This window comes from Panthera pardus, unplaced genomic scaffold, assembly GCF_024362965.1.
Source record: "Panthera pardus isolate Hobbes unplaced genomic scaffold, ASM2436296v1 HiC_scaffold_27, whole genome shotgun sequence".
In the NCBI taxonomy this organism is placed as follows: Eukaryota; Metazoa; Chordata; class Mammalia; order Carnivora; family Felidae; genus Panthera; species Panthera pardus.
The window spans coordinates 47,281,703-47,299,872 of record NW_026526843.1 but is presented as its reverse complement, the minus strand read 5'-3'; the positions used below and the strand labels follow the sequence as shown (position 1 = coordinate 47,299,872).

Genomic DNA, 18,170 nt, shown 5'->3' with positions numbered 1-18,170 from the left:
TGAGGAAAAAGACCCACAAAAATTAACTTACCAAAGTAGGTGGCAAAGCCTTATGGACCATAATAAAAATAATTTTTAAAATGATCTGAAATTAAAATTAATGGTTAATGTGGAACATAGCTCTCCAGTAACTTGTGTATATACGATCTAACTCAATACTCACTGTAGTCCACAAGGCTATTACTATTCCCCCTTTTAAAGTGACAGAAACAAGATCCAAGAGATCATGTTATTTTCTTAGAGCCACTCAACTAGTATGTAACCGAGCTAGGATTCAAACCAAGATCATCTGATTTCCAAACCAGAGTCCTTCCCACTTTAACTTAGAAAAACTATGTAAATAATCAGCTTTTTATCTGTTTTATTCCTCTTTAGTACATAGACTGCTTAATGACTGCATTTCTCTCTTTGTCTCTCTTTTTTGCTCCCCTCTTTCTTGTTCCCTTCCAGTTCATTTTGCACTATTTCTGTGGTAGCATTGATTTACTGGAAACATGTGGTACTTAGCTCCACTGAATATTACATGTTAATAAAACAAATTGAAAATGGGCTACATATGCTTAAGGGACTCAGTGAAACTGCATTACTAGAGTTGGCACTCTGGAGAAAGAGATTCAGCCTTTTTTTAGACAACAATAGTAAATAAAATGTAGTATCATCCTGACTAACAAGTTTAGTATTAACATCACTGCACAGAGGAGATAGTGCTAACCTACTAATGTCACATTCAAAAGTCTGATAATCAAACATTTACTGAATACCTACTTTTTTGTTAAGTATAAGGGTTACTATAAAGAATTATAATAATCTTCATTTGTTACATTGAAATTTATTAGATGTCAACTATGTGCTAGACTATGTTACAAGTACTAAGAATATAGTAAATATGTCTAGCACACGCCCTGCCTCATGAAGCTTATATTGTGGTAGAAACAAGAGAAAGGAAAAATCAGATAAGTAGAAAATAAGTAAAATAATTAAAATTATGATAAGTGCCATGAAATAAGCAAAGAATGCATATAAAGAATGGCAGGAAGGAATGCAACTCACTTTGGATGGTTAGTGAAGAACTCTGTACGGACTATTTAATCACAAATACTACATTCCAGGGGCTTATATATTAATTGTCCACATACATACATAGTGAGAAAGAAAAATATTTTCTTCTGAAGTGTAATGTATTGAAGACTGGAAACTATGCTTAACAGACTACAAAAACTATTGCATTTATCAAGAAGTGATACATAGTAATAATATTTAATAAGAGTATGAAATCCATATATACTCTTGAATAGAGAATTCTCTTGAATAGAGAATAGTTAAACCAGCATGACTATTTATTAAACCCTAATTTTATATATTTGTGGACACATCAAGATATAAATTTGGGGAAGATAATCATTCAATTATAATTCAGTAGCTTTTTCTTCTTGTGCTTATCTACAAATTGTGCTTTTAAATTAATTTCAAAGTCCAAGTTAACTCATTTTTCTTCAGTATTACCCAAAAACTTGAGTTTATTTTAGAATTTAGAAGTTTATTTTCCCTCCAAAGTTTTTCACCAAAAATTGTGGAAATGACTGAAATTTTTCCTAGCTATAAAAAAAAGTGTTTTCCCAAATCTGAAGACGGTCATTTTCTAATTGTTTTTTTAGAAGTCCAAATCGTTCTATGAGTTGCTCAGAGTCATCTTTTATTTCTACAACAAAATGTATTTGTGGCATTTACTATTAAAACTATTTTATAACAGAAGGCCATGGGGGAAGTAAAGAGGGAAAAATAGTTACAGAGAGGGAGGGAGGCTAACCACAAAAGACTCTTAAATACAGAAAACAAACTGAGGGTGGATGGGGGGGTAGTAGGGGAGAGGGGAAAATGGATGATAGGCATTGAGGAGGACACTTTTTGGAATGAGTACTGGGGGTTGTATGTAAGCCAGTTTGACAAATTATATTCATAAAAAATATCTTATTGGGATCAGGGCTCAGTCAATAGATTAAGTTAACTGGGAAGCAGCATTAAGGGAAGCTGTCACCACCCTTCATTTTTCACCCATTCTGGTTGTTTTTCAGACGAGTTTCAATGAGCTGACTATTAAGCTGTGTCTTCTTGGGTTGGGAGGCTAGATCTATTCTATTCTGTTTCAAGGCTGCTGTGCCATACACATAAACACAGGAACAGAGTGGTAACTGAACAATTAATAAGAACCATGATAAAATAATGTATTTAAAATTAAAAAATGCATAGTTAACACAATTGAATCACAAAAAAGTGTATTTGCATACAGAAAATTTGCATGTACATTGCAGACCGAAACAGAACAATGTCATAAAAAATTCCACAAAAATAATAATAAGCATACCATATAAAAGAAGAATATATATGCCCTAGGTGTCTTTGGCCTATAAATACAGCTTAAGTTCATATTTTAGTATTATAGGAAGAGTTCAGATCCTTTTGAAAATTTATTTCTTACCTAAGAAATTCTATTGGGGAGCCTGGGTGGTTCAGTCAGTTGAGCATCCGACTTCAGCTCAGGTCATGATCTCATGGTCTGTGAGTTCAAGCCCTGCGTCGGGCTCTGTGCTGACAGCTCAGAGTCTGGAGCCTGATTCCGATTATGTGTCTCCTCCTCTCTTTGCCTCTGTCTTGCTCTCACTCTCTTTCTATCTCTCTCAAAAATAAATAAACATTAAAAAATTATATAAAAAAAGAAATTCTCTCTATTATTGGTATACTGTTTCCTAGTATATTTCTGTTGTGCTTTCACCACTAAGTTATTCTACCTGGCTTACACATTTTTGAAAATTATGAGATCAAATTTAGTGGCTCATAGGAAAGGTGGAATAGTCATAAGGAAACAGTATTCAGCATTTGTTCTATGACCAATAAAGTGGTATGATTCATTCAGGACACCCACTGAATGTAAAATACGTCAAAGAGAAGGGAGAAGCAGTTGTCAGAGGTCCTCAAAGTTCTAGCTAAGACCTAGAATCAAGTTCATTTGCCCAATCTGCTTTCTGGAAAATGAACTCAATCAATTTTGTAATTTCATGAGATACCCTGCAGCCATTAGGCAATTTAAAAATATCAGCACCTGTGTTCAAATAACCCCAGTAAAAGGAAAAGATATGAAGGTGAGCATCAAGAACTCCCTGAATTAGCTGAAGTTTTGCATGTTTCCTGGAAATGAAGATTCAGTGGTTAACACCCTGAAAAGACTACTTAAGCTTTATGTTCCCCTTTGCTGGTGCTTTGGTTAACATCATGATTGTTTGTAATAGGGCATGACAGATATTTCCTGGAAGAAGTCTGCACCAAAACTAGGTAAAGACTATATACCCAGACGAGTGTTACTAATCATGCAGGCTTGTACTTGTCTTTTTTGCAAGGACAGAATCTGCTTTTGAATGGATAGTACAGTGGACATCTCCTATTTGTGTGCTCTGTGGGCAGTACTTGAATTTGAACCTGTGTACCTCTTAATTACTGAAAAATGTTTTCCCATTGAGAAAAGGCTTTGAGGCTTGGTGGTCAAAATTTTAGAAAATATTAATAATATTATGAGGGGCGCCTGGGTGGCTCAGTCGGTTAAGCATCCGACTTCGGCTCAGGTCATGATCTCACGGTCTGTGGGTTCGAGCCCCGCATCGGGCTCTGTGCTGACCGCTCAGAGCCTGGAGCCCATTTCAGATTCTGTGTCTCCCTCTCTCTCTGCCCCTCCCCTGTTCATGCTCTGTCTCTCTCTGTCTCAAAAATAAATAAACGTTAAAAAAAAATTTAATAATATTAACATGAGTGCTTGCTTTGGCAACACATACAGTAAAGTTGGAATGATATAGGGAAGATTAGAATGGCCCTTGCACAAGGATGACATGCAAGTTCATGAACATTCTATATATTTTTTAAGTATAACAATATTAACATGAATAGTAGCTATACTTATTGAAGTACTTACTGTAACTCTCACTGTGCTGAGTGCTTTACATACATTATTTCTTAAGTTAATTCATCCAAAACACTAAATCAGTGATACTCAAAATGTAGCCTTTGAACCAGTGCTGGTAATGTACTGATGGTTTTTCCCAGTCCATGGTGAGATGAATATAGCAACTTCTTACTAGACATGTCTCCAGAGGCAAGGGAAATAAAAGCAAAAATTAATTATTAGGACCTAATCAAGATAAAAAGCTCTGCACTTCAAAGGAAACAATCAACAAAACCTAAAGGATACTGACAGAATGGGAGAAGATATGTACAAATGACAAATACATATGCACAAATGACATAGTATCTAAAATATATAAAGAAATAACCAAACTCAACACCCAAAAAACAAAATCCAGTGAAGAAATGGGCAGAAGACATGAATAGACACTTATCCAAAGAGGACATCCAGATGGCTAACAGATACATGAAAATATGCTCAGCATTGCTCATCATCAGGGAAATACAAATCAAAACCACAATTAGATACCACCTCACACCAGTCAGAATGGCTAAAATTAACAACTCAGGCAACAACAGATGCTGATGAGGATGCAGAGAAAGGGGAACCCTTTTGCACTGTTTGTGGGAATGCAAGCTGGTACAGTCACCCTGGAAAACAGTATGGAGGTTCCTCAAAAAATTAAAAAGAGAACTACCTTATGACGCAGCAATTGCACTATTAGGTATTTCTCCAAAGGATACAAAAACACTAATTATAATGGGTACATGTTAATAGCAACACTACCAAGAATAGCTAAGGTATGGAAAGAGCCTAAATATCCATCAACTGATAAATGGATAAAGAAGATGTGGTATTGTATGTGTGTGTGTGTGTGTGTATATATATATATATATATATACACATATATATGTATATACATATATATACATACACACATATGTGTGTATGTGTGTGTGTGTGTATAAGAATACTACTCAGTGATGAAAAACAATTAAATCTCACCATTTGCAACAATGTAGATGGAACTAGAGGGTATCATGCTAAGGGAAATAAGACAGTCGAAGAAATATACAATATGATTTTACTCATATGTGGAATTTGAGAAACACAACAGATGAACATAGGGGAAGAGAAAGAAAAATAAGACAGAAACACAGAGGGATGCAAACCATAAGAGACTCTTAAATACAGAGAACAAACTGAGGGTTGCTGAGGGGAGATGGGTGGGAGGATGAGTTAAATAGGTGATGAGCATTAAGGAGGGAACTTTTTGGGATGAACACTGGGTGTCATATGAAGTGATGAATCACTGGGTTCTACTCCTAAAGCCAAGACTGCACTGTATGTTAACTAACTTGAATTTAATTTTTTTAATTTAATTTTTTATTTTAAAAAAAGACTAAAACAATAACAATAAAAAGAAACTGAGTTTACAAACTGTAACCATGTTCAAATTGTCAAAATATCCTAGAAAGCGCTTGTCTCATTGAACAGGATATTTTCTAGCTCAGGTGTTGAACTAATGTGATGAGTCGTTTTGATGCAAGCTGTGTTGTAGTCATGCTCAGTAGGACCACATTACAACATGTGATATTTTAAAACCAGTTTACCGACTAAAACACAAATTAAAATAAATCCATTTCTTTCATTGAAAGATTATTTTACTATGATTTTACAGGTTAAAATTTTGGAACTGGCTATCAACGGACTCTAGAAAATCAATTTTGAAATAACATCATTTCATTTTGAATAAAAGTTAAAAGTGAATAACTTGACCTTGATGAAATTGGTTTAAAATTTCTTTTACTCATGTTAACATACTTATATGAGAAATATTTCTCTACTCTGTTATTAAAACAAAACATAGAATGAATCACATATACATTATTCCTTGCAAGTAGCATTGGCAACAATATAGCCTAGATCATGTAAATTAACTAGCCAGAAGCAATCTCATTTGTTACATTAAAAATTTTAGATATTGATATACACAGCGTCTTTCAAAGTGTGCATATAGGCATCTAGTAATCACTATTTTATTCAAGTAACCATTAATTGCCTATATTTACATTTTCAATGCATAATATACAGGTTTTATAATTATTTTTTTCTTATAATACCTGTTCTCATATACATTAACATATAATTTCATATTTGTTAACTAATGAAAATATAGACTTGTATTTGTATTTAATTCCTTTTTAGTAATTCAATGATGAATGAAGTTTTTAAAAATATCTAATCCTTCATTAGAGAGTTTGACAAGTACTTCACTAAATTCAATGCATGGAGCAAATTCTTAGTATTAGGAACAATGATGATGATGACCATGGTGTCATTTCTCATGTAACTACAATGGAAGCCCAGTGAAAATGTAACTGTAGTTATCCTCATACTTCAAATAGGAAAACTTAGATTCAGGAAAGTTAAATAACTGGTTCAGTGTCATACAACTAAGTGATAAAAGTCAAGAATCACACCTAGGTCTGTCTGTCTGATTTTCAAATCCACTACCAGTATGGTGCCTTCCCTTTATACACATACATGCATATATAATGCCAAACCTGTAGAACATTTGCAAGTATAGAGGTATAGGCCAAATTTTTTTTTCCTCCTAAACCACTGGAGAGTAAGTTGCCAGCATGATGTTTCATCAGCCTGAATATTTTATTTTTTATTTACTACAATAAAGGGCATTCTCCCATATAACCACAATATAACCATCAAAATCAGGAAATTAACATTGCTATATCACAACCACCTATTTTTCAGATCTCAAATCAAGTCTCCCCATTTTCCCAGAAATATCCTTCACAGTAAAAGGATCCAATTAATAACCACACACTGCATTTGGTTTTCATAACCGTTTAAATGACACACTGCATTTGTTTTTCATACCAGTGTAAGTTCTTTCACTAAACAGTTCCTGAAGCTTTACTTTCATGACGATTATAACATTAAAGATTGTAGGCCAGTATTTTTAAATTTTTTATTCAAGTATAATTAACATATAGTGTTACATTAGTTTCAGGTGTACAATGTAACATTTCAACAATTCTGTACATTACTCAGTGCTCAGCACATTAAGTGTACTCTTAATCCCTTTTATCTACTTCACCTGTTCACTCATCCACCACCCTTTTGGCAACACCAGTTAATTCTCAATATTTAAGAATCTGGGTTTGTTTGTTTTTTGTATCTTTGTTTATTCATTTGTTTTGTTTCTTAAATTCCACATGTGAGTAAAATCATATGGTATTTGTCTTTCTCTGACTGACCTATGGTACTTGGCATTATACCTTCTAGATCCACCCATGTTGTAAATGGCAAGATTAATTTATTTTTATGGCGGAGTAACATTCCATTCTGGATATGGAGTCAGTGTTGCCATTTTCTTTGGGTAAATACCCAGTGGTGAAGTTACTGGGTCATATGTTAATTCTATTTTTAATTTTTTAAGGAATCTCCATAGTGTTTTGTACAGTGGCTCCACCATCTTGAATTTCCACCAACAGAAAATGATAGTTCTTTTCTCTCCATATTCTCACCAACATTTGTCATTTCTTATCTTTTTTATTTTAACCACTTTGACAGGTGTGAGATGATATTTTATTGTGGTTTTAATTGGCAGTTCCCTGATGATGAGTGATGTTGACCATATTTTCATGTGTCTGTTGGCCATCTATGTATCTTGTTTGGAAAAGTATCTTTCCATGTCTTCTGCTCATTTTTAATTGGATTATTTGTTTTTCTTGTGTTAACTTGTATGTTCTTTATATGTTTGGGATACTAGCCCCTTAACGGATATATTGTTTGTGAATATCTTCTCCCATTCAGTGGGCTGTCCTTTTTTGTTGGTTGGTAGTTTCATTCACTGTGCAAAATCTTTTTATTTTAGTGTAGCCCCAATAGTTTAACTTTGCTTTTGTTTCCCTTGCCCCAGAAGACATGTCTAGAAAGATGTTTCTACAACTGATATCAAAGAGATTACTTCCTATGTTTTCTTCTCTGAATTTTATAGTTACCTGTCTCACATTTAGGACTTTAATCGATTTTGAGTTTATTTTTGTGTATGGTGTAACAAAGTCGTCAAGTTTCATTCTTTTCCATGTAGCTGTCCGGTTTTGCCAACACACTCTGTTGAAGAGACTGTTTTGTTTTACATTATATATTCTTGTCTCCTTTGTCATAAATTAATTGAGCATACAATTGTAGATTTATTTCTGGGTCCTCTATTCTGTTACATTGATCTTTGTGTCTATTTTTGTGCCTGTACCATACAGATTTGATTACTACAGATTTGTAGTATATCTTGAAATCTGGAACTGTGATACCTCCAGCTCTTTCTCAATATTGCTATTGCTATTCAGAGTCTTTGTGGATCAATACAATTTTAGAATTATTTGTTCCAGTTCTTTGAAAAATGGTGTTGATATTTTGATAGGAATTGCATTAAACTGTAGATCGCTTTGGGTAGTATGGAAATTTTAACCATATTAATTCTCACAATCCATGAGCATGAAACATCTGTCCATTTGTTTGTGTCATGTTCAATTCTCTCATCAATGATTTATAGTTTTCAGCATGCAGGTTTTTCTCCTCGCTTAAGTTCACTGCTTGCCATTTTATTATTTTTGATGCAATTGTAAATGGGATTGCTTTCTTAATTTATTTTTCTGCTACCTCATTATTATTGTATAGAAATGCAACAGATTTCTGTATATTTATTTTGTATCCTGTTACTTTACTGAATTTATCAGTTCTAGTCATTTTTAGAGTCTTTACTATTTTCTATATAGAATATCATGCTATCTGCAAATAGTGAAAGCTTTACTTCTTTGTTACCAATTTGGTTCTGTTTATTCCTTTTTCTGGTCTGATTGCTGTGGCTAGGACTTTAAGTACTATGTTTAATAAAAGTAGTAAGATTAAACATCCTTGTCTTTCTCCCGATCTTACAAGGAGAAGCCCATAGGCTTTCACCATCGAGTATGATGTTATCTGTGAATTTTTCATTTCTGGCCTTTATTATTTTGAGGTATGTTCCCTCTAAACCACTTTGTTGAAACTTTTTATCATGACTAAGTGTACCCTGTCAAATGCTTTTTCTGCATCTATTGAAATGATCATGTGGTTTTGATCTTTTCTCTTGTTAATGTAATGAATCACACTAATTGATTTACAAATATTGAACCACCTTCACATTCCAGGAATAAGTCTGACTTGATCATGGTAAATGGTTTTTTAATGTATTATTAAATCGGTTTCCTAATATTTTGTGCAGGATTTTGCATCTATATTTATTAGAGATATTGGCCTGTAGTCTTCTTTGCTTGTAGTGTCTTCATCTGGCTTTGGTATCAGGGTAGTGCTGGCACCATAAAATGAATTTGGAAGCTCTCCTTCCTCTTCTAATTTTTGGAAGACCTTGAGACAATTAGGTGTTGATGCTTCTTTGAATTTTGGTAGAATTCATATTTGAAGCCATCTGGTCCAGGATATTTGTTTGTTGGGAGTTTTTTAATTACTGATTCATTTTCATTGTTAGTAATTGGTCTGTTCAAATTTTCTATTTATTTCTTCCTTATTCAGTTTTGGGATGTTAGATGTTTCTAGGAATTTACCCATTTTTGTCTAGGTTGTTCAATTTGTTAGCATATAACTTTTCATTATATTCTCCTACAATCCTTTCTTATTTCTGTAGTGTTGATTGTTATTTCTCCTCCTACATTTCTGATTTTATTGAGTCCTCTCTCTCTTTTCTTATGAGCCTGCCTAAGGTTTATCAATTTTTTTTATCTTTTAAGAAACCACCTCCTGGTTTCATTGATTATTTTTTTTAGTGTCTATTTCATTTATTTTTGTTCTAATCTTCATTATTTTCATCCTTCTACTGGATTTTACCTTTGTTCTTTTTCTAGTTACTTTAAGTGTAAGGTTAAGTTGTTTATTTGAAAGTTGTCTTACATTGCGGTGCCCATGTGGCTCAGTCAATTAAACATCCAACTCTTGATTTTGGCTCAGGTAATGATCTCATGGCTCCTGAATTCAAGTCCCACATCAGGTTCCACACTAATAGTGTGGAGCCTGCTTGGAATTCTCTCTCTCTACCTCTCTCTCTGCCCCTCCCCAACTTGTGCACTTGCTCTCTCTCTCTCTCTCACACACACACACACACACACTGAATGAATGAATGAATGAATGAATGAATGAAAAAGAAATTTTTCTTGCTTCTTCAGTTAGGCCTGCATTGCTATAATCTTCCCTCTTAGAACAACTTTTGCTGAATCTTAAAGATTTTGGACCATTATGTTTTCATTTTCATTTGTCTCCATGTATTTTTTTTAATTTTCTTTTTGATCTCTGGGTTGACTCATTCATTGTTTAATAGCATGCTATTTACCTTCCATATATTTGTGTTCTTTCCAGATTTTTTTCTTGTGGTTGACTTTTAGTTTTACAGCATTGTGGTCAAAAATATGTATGATATGAGTTAAATCTTTTTGAATTTGTTGACTTGTTGTGTGGCCTAACATGTGATCTATTTTGAAGAATGTCCCATGTACTTCAAAAGAATGTGTATTCCACTGATTTTGGATGGAATGTATCTGCTAGGTCCATCTGGTCCAACGTGTCATTCAAAGCCACACACACACACACACACACACATATATATATATATATATATATATATATATATATATATAATTTTTTATTATTTTTTTAAATTTTTTAACATTTATTTATTATTGAGAGACAGAGCATGAGCATGGGAAGGACACAGAGAGGAGGAGACATAGAATCTGAAGCAGGCTCCAGGCTCTGAGCTGTCAGCACAGAGCCCAATGTGGGGCTCAAACTCACAAACCACGAGATCATGACCTGAGCTGAAGTCGGACACTTAACAACTGAGACACCCAGACACCCCTATATTTATTTTTATTTTTTGTCTAGATGATCTACCTATTGATACAAGAAGACTGTTAACGTCTCTTGCTATTGTATTACTATTGAATTCTTCCTTCATGTCTGTTAATTGTTACTTTATGTATTTGAGTGCTCCATGTTAGGTGCAAAATATTTAAAAGTTTTATGTCTTCTCATTGGATTGTTCCCTTTATGACTATTTAGTGTCCTTCTTTGTCTCCTGCTATAGTCTGCTTTAAAGTCTATTTTGTCTAATATAAGTATTGCTAACCCAGCTTTCTTTTCACTTCTATTTGCATTATATGTGCTTTTCCATCACTTCACTTTCCATTTGCATGTGTCTTTAAATCTGAAATGAGTCTTTTGTAGGCAGCATACAGATGGGTCTCTTTATTTTATTATTCATTCTGTCACCTTATGTCTTTTGATTAAAACATTTAATCCATCTATTGTCAAAGTAATTCTTGATAAGCATGTACTTATTTTCATTTTGTTCCTTGTTTTACAGTGCTTTTTGTAGTGTCTCTCTGTTCCTTTCTTCTCTTGTTCTCTTCCCTTGTGTTTTGATGACTTTCTTTAGTGATATGCTTGAATTCCTTTACCCTTATTTTTTGCATATATATTACAGGTTTTTGATCTGTGGTTACCATTAAGTTTGTATATAATATCCTATGCTTATAGCAGTCTATATTAGATTTGAGGTCACTTAAGTTTAAACCCATTTTAAAGGCACTAAACTTTTAACGCCTCCCACATTTTATGAACATGTTACACCCTATATTATTTTGTGTATCTCTTAATTGATTTTTATAGATATAATTTCTTTCATGTTTTACCTAGGTACTGGTTTTCTAAATGATTAATCTACTGTCTTTTTTTAAATTTTTTAATGTTTATTTATTTTTGAGAGAGAGAGAGAGAAAGTACAAGTGGGGGAGGGGCAGAGAGAGAGGGAGACACAGAATCTGAAGCAGGCTCCAGGCTCTGAGCTGTCAGCACAGAGCCCGATGTGGGCTAGAACCCACGAACTGTGAGATCATGACCTGAGCTGAAATTGGATGCTTAACCGACTGAGTCACTCAGGCGCCCCTAATCTACTGTCTGTTTTATACTTGCATGTACCTGTTGCATTTTTTTTCCTTTTATAATTTTCTTACTATTGATGGCCTTCCTTTGCCACTCAAAGAACTCCCTTTAACATTACTTATAAGGCTAGTTTAATGGTGATGAATTCCTTTAAATTATGCTTAATTTATCCTTTAAATTTGGCTTATTTAAAATAAAATAAGAGGAAACTCTTTATCTCTCCTTCTATTCTTGGTTGCAGCTTTTTTCCTTTCAGTACTTTGAATATATCATGCCACTTGCACCTGACCTGTAAAGTTCCTGCTGGGAAATATGCTGATAGCCTAATGGGGTTTTCCTTGTATGTAACTGCTTTCTTGTGCTGCTTGTAAAATTCCTTTGTGTGTAACCACTTTCTTGTGAAACTTTGCCATTTCAGTTATATGCACCTTGTTGAGGACCTCCTTGTGTTGATTTTGTTGGGGGATCTCTGTGCCTTCTGAATCTGAATGTCTGTTTCCTTCCCTGGGTTTGAGACATTTTCAGCTATTATTTAGAATATTAATTTTTTTCTCAAGATAACATGGATCATTTTCTAGGATAGATTATACATTAAGCCACAAAATAAGTTTTAGCACATTCAAGGAGATGGAAATCATAGCAAGTGTCTTCTCTGACCACAGTGGTATGAAACTAAAGATCAATATGAAGAGGAAAAATCGAAAATTTATGAACACACATAAATTAAATAATACTATCCTGAAAAAACCCAATAGATCAAACAAGAAATTAAAGGGAAAATTAAAAAGTTTTTGAGACATAAAAAAATGGAAACAACATACCAGAATCAATGGGATACAACAAAAGCCCAGAGACAAAAACACATCAAGAAGAAAGAAAGATCCCAAGTAAACAACTTAACTCTATGCCTTATAGAACTAGAGAAAGAAGAACGAGCTGAGCTCAACATTAGTGTAAGAAAGGAAATAATAAAGATTAGAACAGAAATTGATGAAATAACAACATAAAACAATGGAAAAGATTTACCAAACTAATAATTTGTTCTTTGAAAAGATAAAATTTGGCAAACCCTTAGCTAGACTAACCAAGAACAAAGAGAAGGGACCCCAATCAATAAAATTATAAGTGAAAAAGTAGACATCACAACTGATATCACAGAAATTAATATGATCATAACAGATTACTATGGATAACTATATTCCAACAAATTGGGCAATCTAGAAGAAATAAAAAAAATCTTAGAGACCTACAACTTACCAAGACTGGGGAGAAATAAAAAATCTGAACAAACCAATTACTGGTAAGGAAATTAAATCAGTATTTAAAAATCTCCAATGAAGAAAAGCCCAGGACCATATGGCTTCACTGATAAATTATACCAAACCTTTAAACAAAAATTAACTTCAGTCTTCAAACTCTTCCAAAAAATTAAAGAGAAGTGAACACTCTTAAACTAATTTTACAAGGCCACCATTATCCTGATACCAAAACTAGAAAAGGACATTACTAAAAAAGAAAACCACAGGCCAATATATCTGATGAGTATATATGGAAAAATTCTCAATTAAATACTAGAACACTGAATCCAGCAGCACATTAATGGATCATTCCATGATCAAGGGGGATATATCTCTGGGATGCAAGGACAGTTCAAGGTAAGAAAATAAATCAATGTGTTATCATATTAAGATAATGAAATAAAAGAATCATATAATCATCTCAATAGATAGAGAAAAAACATTTGACAAAATTCAAAGTCACTTCATGGTAAAAACTCAACAAATGAAGATTAGAAGGAACACATCTCAACATAATAAAGGCAATACATGAAAAACTCACAGCTAACTCATATTCAATGGTAAAAGGATGAAAGCTTTTCTTCTAGGGTCATGAACAAGACAAGGCTGCCTACTCTCACCACACTTATACAAAATTGTACTGAAAGCCCTAGGAAGAGAAATTAGGGAAGAAAAACAAATAAAAAGGTATCAGAATTAGAAAAGAAGTATGATCGATTCCTTGATTTCTTTTTCTGCTGCTTCATTATTGGATGAGAGAAATGCAGTTGATTTCTGTACACTGATTTTCTATCCTACAACTTTGTAGAATTCATGTATCAGTTCTATCAGTTTTTAGGGGGAGTCTTTCAGGTTTTCCATGTAGAGTATCATGTCATCTGCGAAGTGAATTACTTCTTCTTTGCCAATATGTATGCATTCTATTTCTTTTTGTTGTCTGATTGCTGAGGCTACGACTTCCAGTACTATGTTGAAGAACAGTGGTGAGAGCGGATACCCCTGTCTTGTTCCTGACCTTAGGGGGAAAGCTCTCAGTTTTTCCCCATTGAGAATATTAGCTGTTTCTTTCACATGTGGCTTTTATAATGTTGAAGTATGTTCCCTCTATCCCTACTTTCTTGAGGCTTGTAATCAAGAATGGATGCTATATTTTGTCAATTTTTTTTCTGCATCTATTGACAGGATCATATGTGGAGTTATTTCTAGAGAATATATTGTAAGTCCTGGAGGGTGAATTGGACAATAGCTGAAACATCAACAATGTTCTGGTCTCAAGGCTGTCGAACATGATATCATTATGAGATACAGGACCCCATGATCCCTCCAGAGGACAGTTAGATACAAAATCTGTAACTCTCTGATACTCCTTGAAACTGCATTTACTCCCTTCATGCCTTCACATAGCCACCAGGTGCATGTCTGGTTAATGTCTGAAGATCCTTTCATTCTCTTTCCATGCTTTGATATCTTTTGATATTCATATCTGAGAAAATATAAAATAAAGGCTATGTGCAGTCTGCTGCTGCTGGTGCTCTCTCTCAGAGGTAGTCCTGCATGTCTGCTCAGTCTAGTGTCTGGGAACTTTATCTTCAGTGGGCAGCCACAATCATATGGTTCTTATTTCTTCTTTTATTAATATGGTGCATCACATTGATCAATTTGCAAATATTGGACTAGTCCTACAGCCAGGAATAAATCTCACTGAATCATGGTGAATAATTCTTTCAATGAACTGTTGAATTCGACTTGCAAGTATCTTATTGAAAATTTTTGCATTCAGTTTCGTCAAGGATGTTGGCCTGTAATTCTCCTTCAAAGTGCGGTCTTTATCTGGTTTTGAAATCAAGGTAATGCTGGCCTCATAAAATGAGTTGGGAATTTTTCCTTCCATTTCTATTTTTTTGGAACAGTTTGAAAAGAATGGGTATTAACTCTTTTTTAAATGTCTAGTAGAATTCCCCTGGGAATCCATCTGGCCCAGGACACTTTTTGTTTAGATATTTTTTATTACTGATTCAATACTTTTCTGGTTATGGGTCTGTTCAAATTTTCTATTTCTTCCTGTTTGAGTTTTAGTAGTGCATGAGTTTCCAGGAACTAGTCCATTTCTTCCAGATTTCCCAGTTTGCTTGGAAATGTTTTATAATATTTGAAAATGAAATATGAAAATGCTTCATAATATTCTAATTGTTTATATTTCTATGGTGTTGGTTGTGATCTCTCTTCTTTCATTTGTGATTTTATCTATTTGGGTCCTTCCTTTTTTCTTTTTGATAAGTCTGGTTAGGGGGTATCAGTTTTGTGTATTGTTTTAAGTAGAACCATGATTTAGTTTAATTAATATGTTCTACTAGGTTTTTTGCTTCTATATGGTTTATTGCTGCTTTAATATTTATTTTCTTTTTTATTATTTTTTTCTTTTACATCCAAATTAATTAGCATATAGTGCAAAATGATTTCAGGAGTAGATTCCCTAATGCCCCCTACCCATTTAGCCCATCCCCCTCACAAACCCCTCCTGTACCACTCTGTTTGTTATCCATATTTAAGAGTCTCTTATGTTTTGTCCCCCTCCCTGATTTTATATTATTTTTGCTTCCCTTCCCTTATGTTCATCTGTTCTATGTCTTAAAGTCCCCATATGAGTGAAGTCATATGATATTTGTATTTCTTTCACTGACTAATTTCGCTTAGCATAATACCCTCTAGTTCCATCCACATAGTTGGAAATGGCAAGATTTCATTCTTTTTGATTGCTTAGTAATATTCCATTGTATATATGTACCACATCTTCTTTATTCATTCATCCATCAATGGACATTTGGGCTATTACTAATACTTTGGCTATTGTTGATAGTTCTGCTATAAACGTTGGGATGCATGTGTCTCTTTGAAACAGCATACCTATATCCTTTGGATAAATACCTAGTAGTGCAATTGCTGGGTCGTAGGGTAATTCTATTTTTAATTTTTTAAGGATCCTCCATACTGTTTTCCAGAGGGGCTGCACCAGCTTGCATTCCCATCAGCAATGCAAAAAAGATCCTCTTTCACTGCATCCTCGCCAACATCTCTTGTTGCCTGAGTTGTTAATGTTAGCCATTCTGACAGGTGTAAGGTGTTTTCTCATGGTGGTTTTTATTTATATTTCCCTGATGATGAGTGATGTGGAGCATTGTTTCATGTGTCAGTTGACCGTCTGTATGTCTTCTTTGGAGAAGTGTCTATTCATGTCTTTTGCCCATTTCTTTACGGGATTCTTTGTTTTTTGGGGGTTGAGATTGATAAGTTCTTTACAGATTTTGGATACTAACCCTTTATCTGATATGTCATTTGCAAATATCTTCTCCCATTCTGTCAGTTGCCTTTTAGTTTTTCTGATTGTTTCCTTCACTGTGCAGAGGCTTTTTATTTTGATGAGGTCCCAGTAGTTCATTTTTGCTTTTGTTTCCCATGCCTCCAGAGATGTGTTGAGTAAGAAGTTGTTGCAGCCAAGATCAAAGAGGTTTTTGCCTGCTTTCTCCTCAAGGATTTTGATGGCTTCCTGTCTTACATTTAGGTCTTTCATCCATTTGGAGTTTACTTTTGTGTATGGTGTAAGAAAGTGGTCCAGGTTCATTCTTCTGCATGTCGCTGTCCAGTTTTCCCAGCACCACTTGCTGAAGAGACTGTCTTTATTCCATTGGATATTCCTTCCTGTTTTGTCAAAGATTAGTTAGCCATATGTTTGTGGCTCCATTTCTGGGTTCTCTTTTTGGTTCCATTGATCTGAGTGTCTGTTCTTGTGCCAGTACCATACTGTCTTGATGATTACAACTTTGTAGTATTCTGATGTAATCTTTATTATCTCCCTTCTTCTGGTAGATTTAGGCTTTATTTACTCTTCTTTTTCTAGCCACTTTAGGTATAATGTTAGGTTGTGTATTTGGAATGATTATGCCTTCTTGGTATAGGCCTGAATTGCAATGTACTGTCCTCTTAGGACTAATTTTGCTATATCCCAAAGAGTTTGAACTGTCGTGTTTTCATTTTCATTTTCTTTCATGTATTTTTTATTTCTTCTTTAATTTCCAGTTTAATCCATTCATTTTTCGTACAGTATTCTTTTTTAATATTTATTTATAGTTTAGAGAGAGAAGAAGATAGAGAAAAGAGGGGAGAGGGAGGGAGAGGGGCAGAGAAACAGGGAGACAGAAAATCTGAAGCAGGCTCCATGCTGTCAGCATAGAGCCAAATGCAGGGCTTAAACTTACAAACTGTGAGATCATGACCTGAGCCGAAGTCAGACGCTTAACATACTGAGCCACCCTGGTGCCTAGATGTTCTTTAACCTCCATGTATTTGAGGGCTTTCCAAATTTTTTCTTATGGTTGACTTAAAGTTTCATAGTGTTGTGATCTGAAAATATGCATGGTCTTAATACTTTTGTACCTGTTTAGGGCTGATTTGTGACCCAGTATGTGATCTATTGTGAAGAATGTTCCATGTGCACTCAAGAAGAATATGTATTCTGCTGCTTTAGGATGAAATATTCTGAATATATCTGTTAGGTTCATCTGGTCCAGTATGTCATTAAAATCCATTGTTTCCTTGTTGATTTTATGTTTAGATTATCTATCCAATGTTGTAAGTAGAGTATTAAAGTCCCCTACCATTATGGTATTATTATCAATGAGTTTCTTTATGTTTGTGATGTTTCTATATGTTTATATATTTGGGTTCCTTCAAGTTTGGGGCATAAATATTTATAATTGCTAGATCTTCTTGATCTATGGGCCCTTCAATTATGATATAATGCCATTCTTCATCTTTTTTTACAGTCATTGTTTTAAAACCTAGTTATTCTGATACTCTGGCTTTATTTTGACATCCATTAGCATGATAGATGTTTCTCCATCCCCTCACCT

The 18,170-nt window shown here is 34.1% G+C and overlaps 1 non-coding gene across 1 annotated transcript; it reads left to right on the top strand.

Annotated features, from left to right (window-relative positions):
- Positions 1-3,798: 3,798 nt before the first annotated feature.
- Positions 3,799-3,906, top strand: LOC128773955 (U6 spliceosomal RNA). The gene has a single exon (XR_008418447.1). It is a non-coding gene; the product is annotated as a U6 spliceosomal RNA (small nuclear RNA).
- The last annotated feature ends 14,264 nt before the right edge of the window (positions 3,907-18,170 follow it).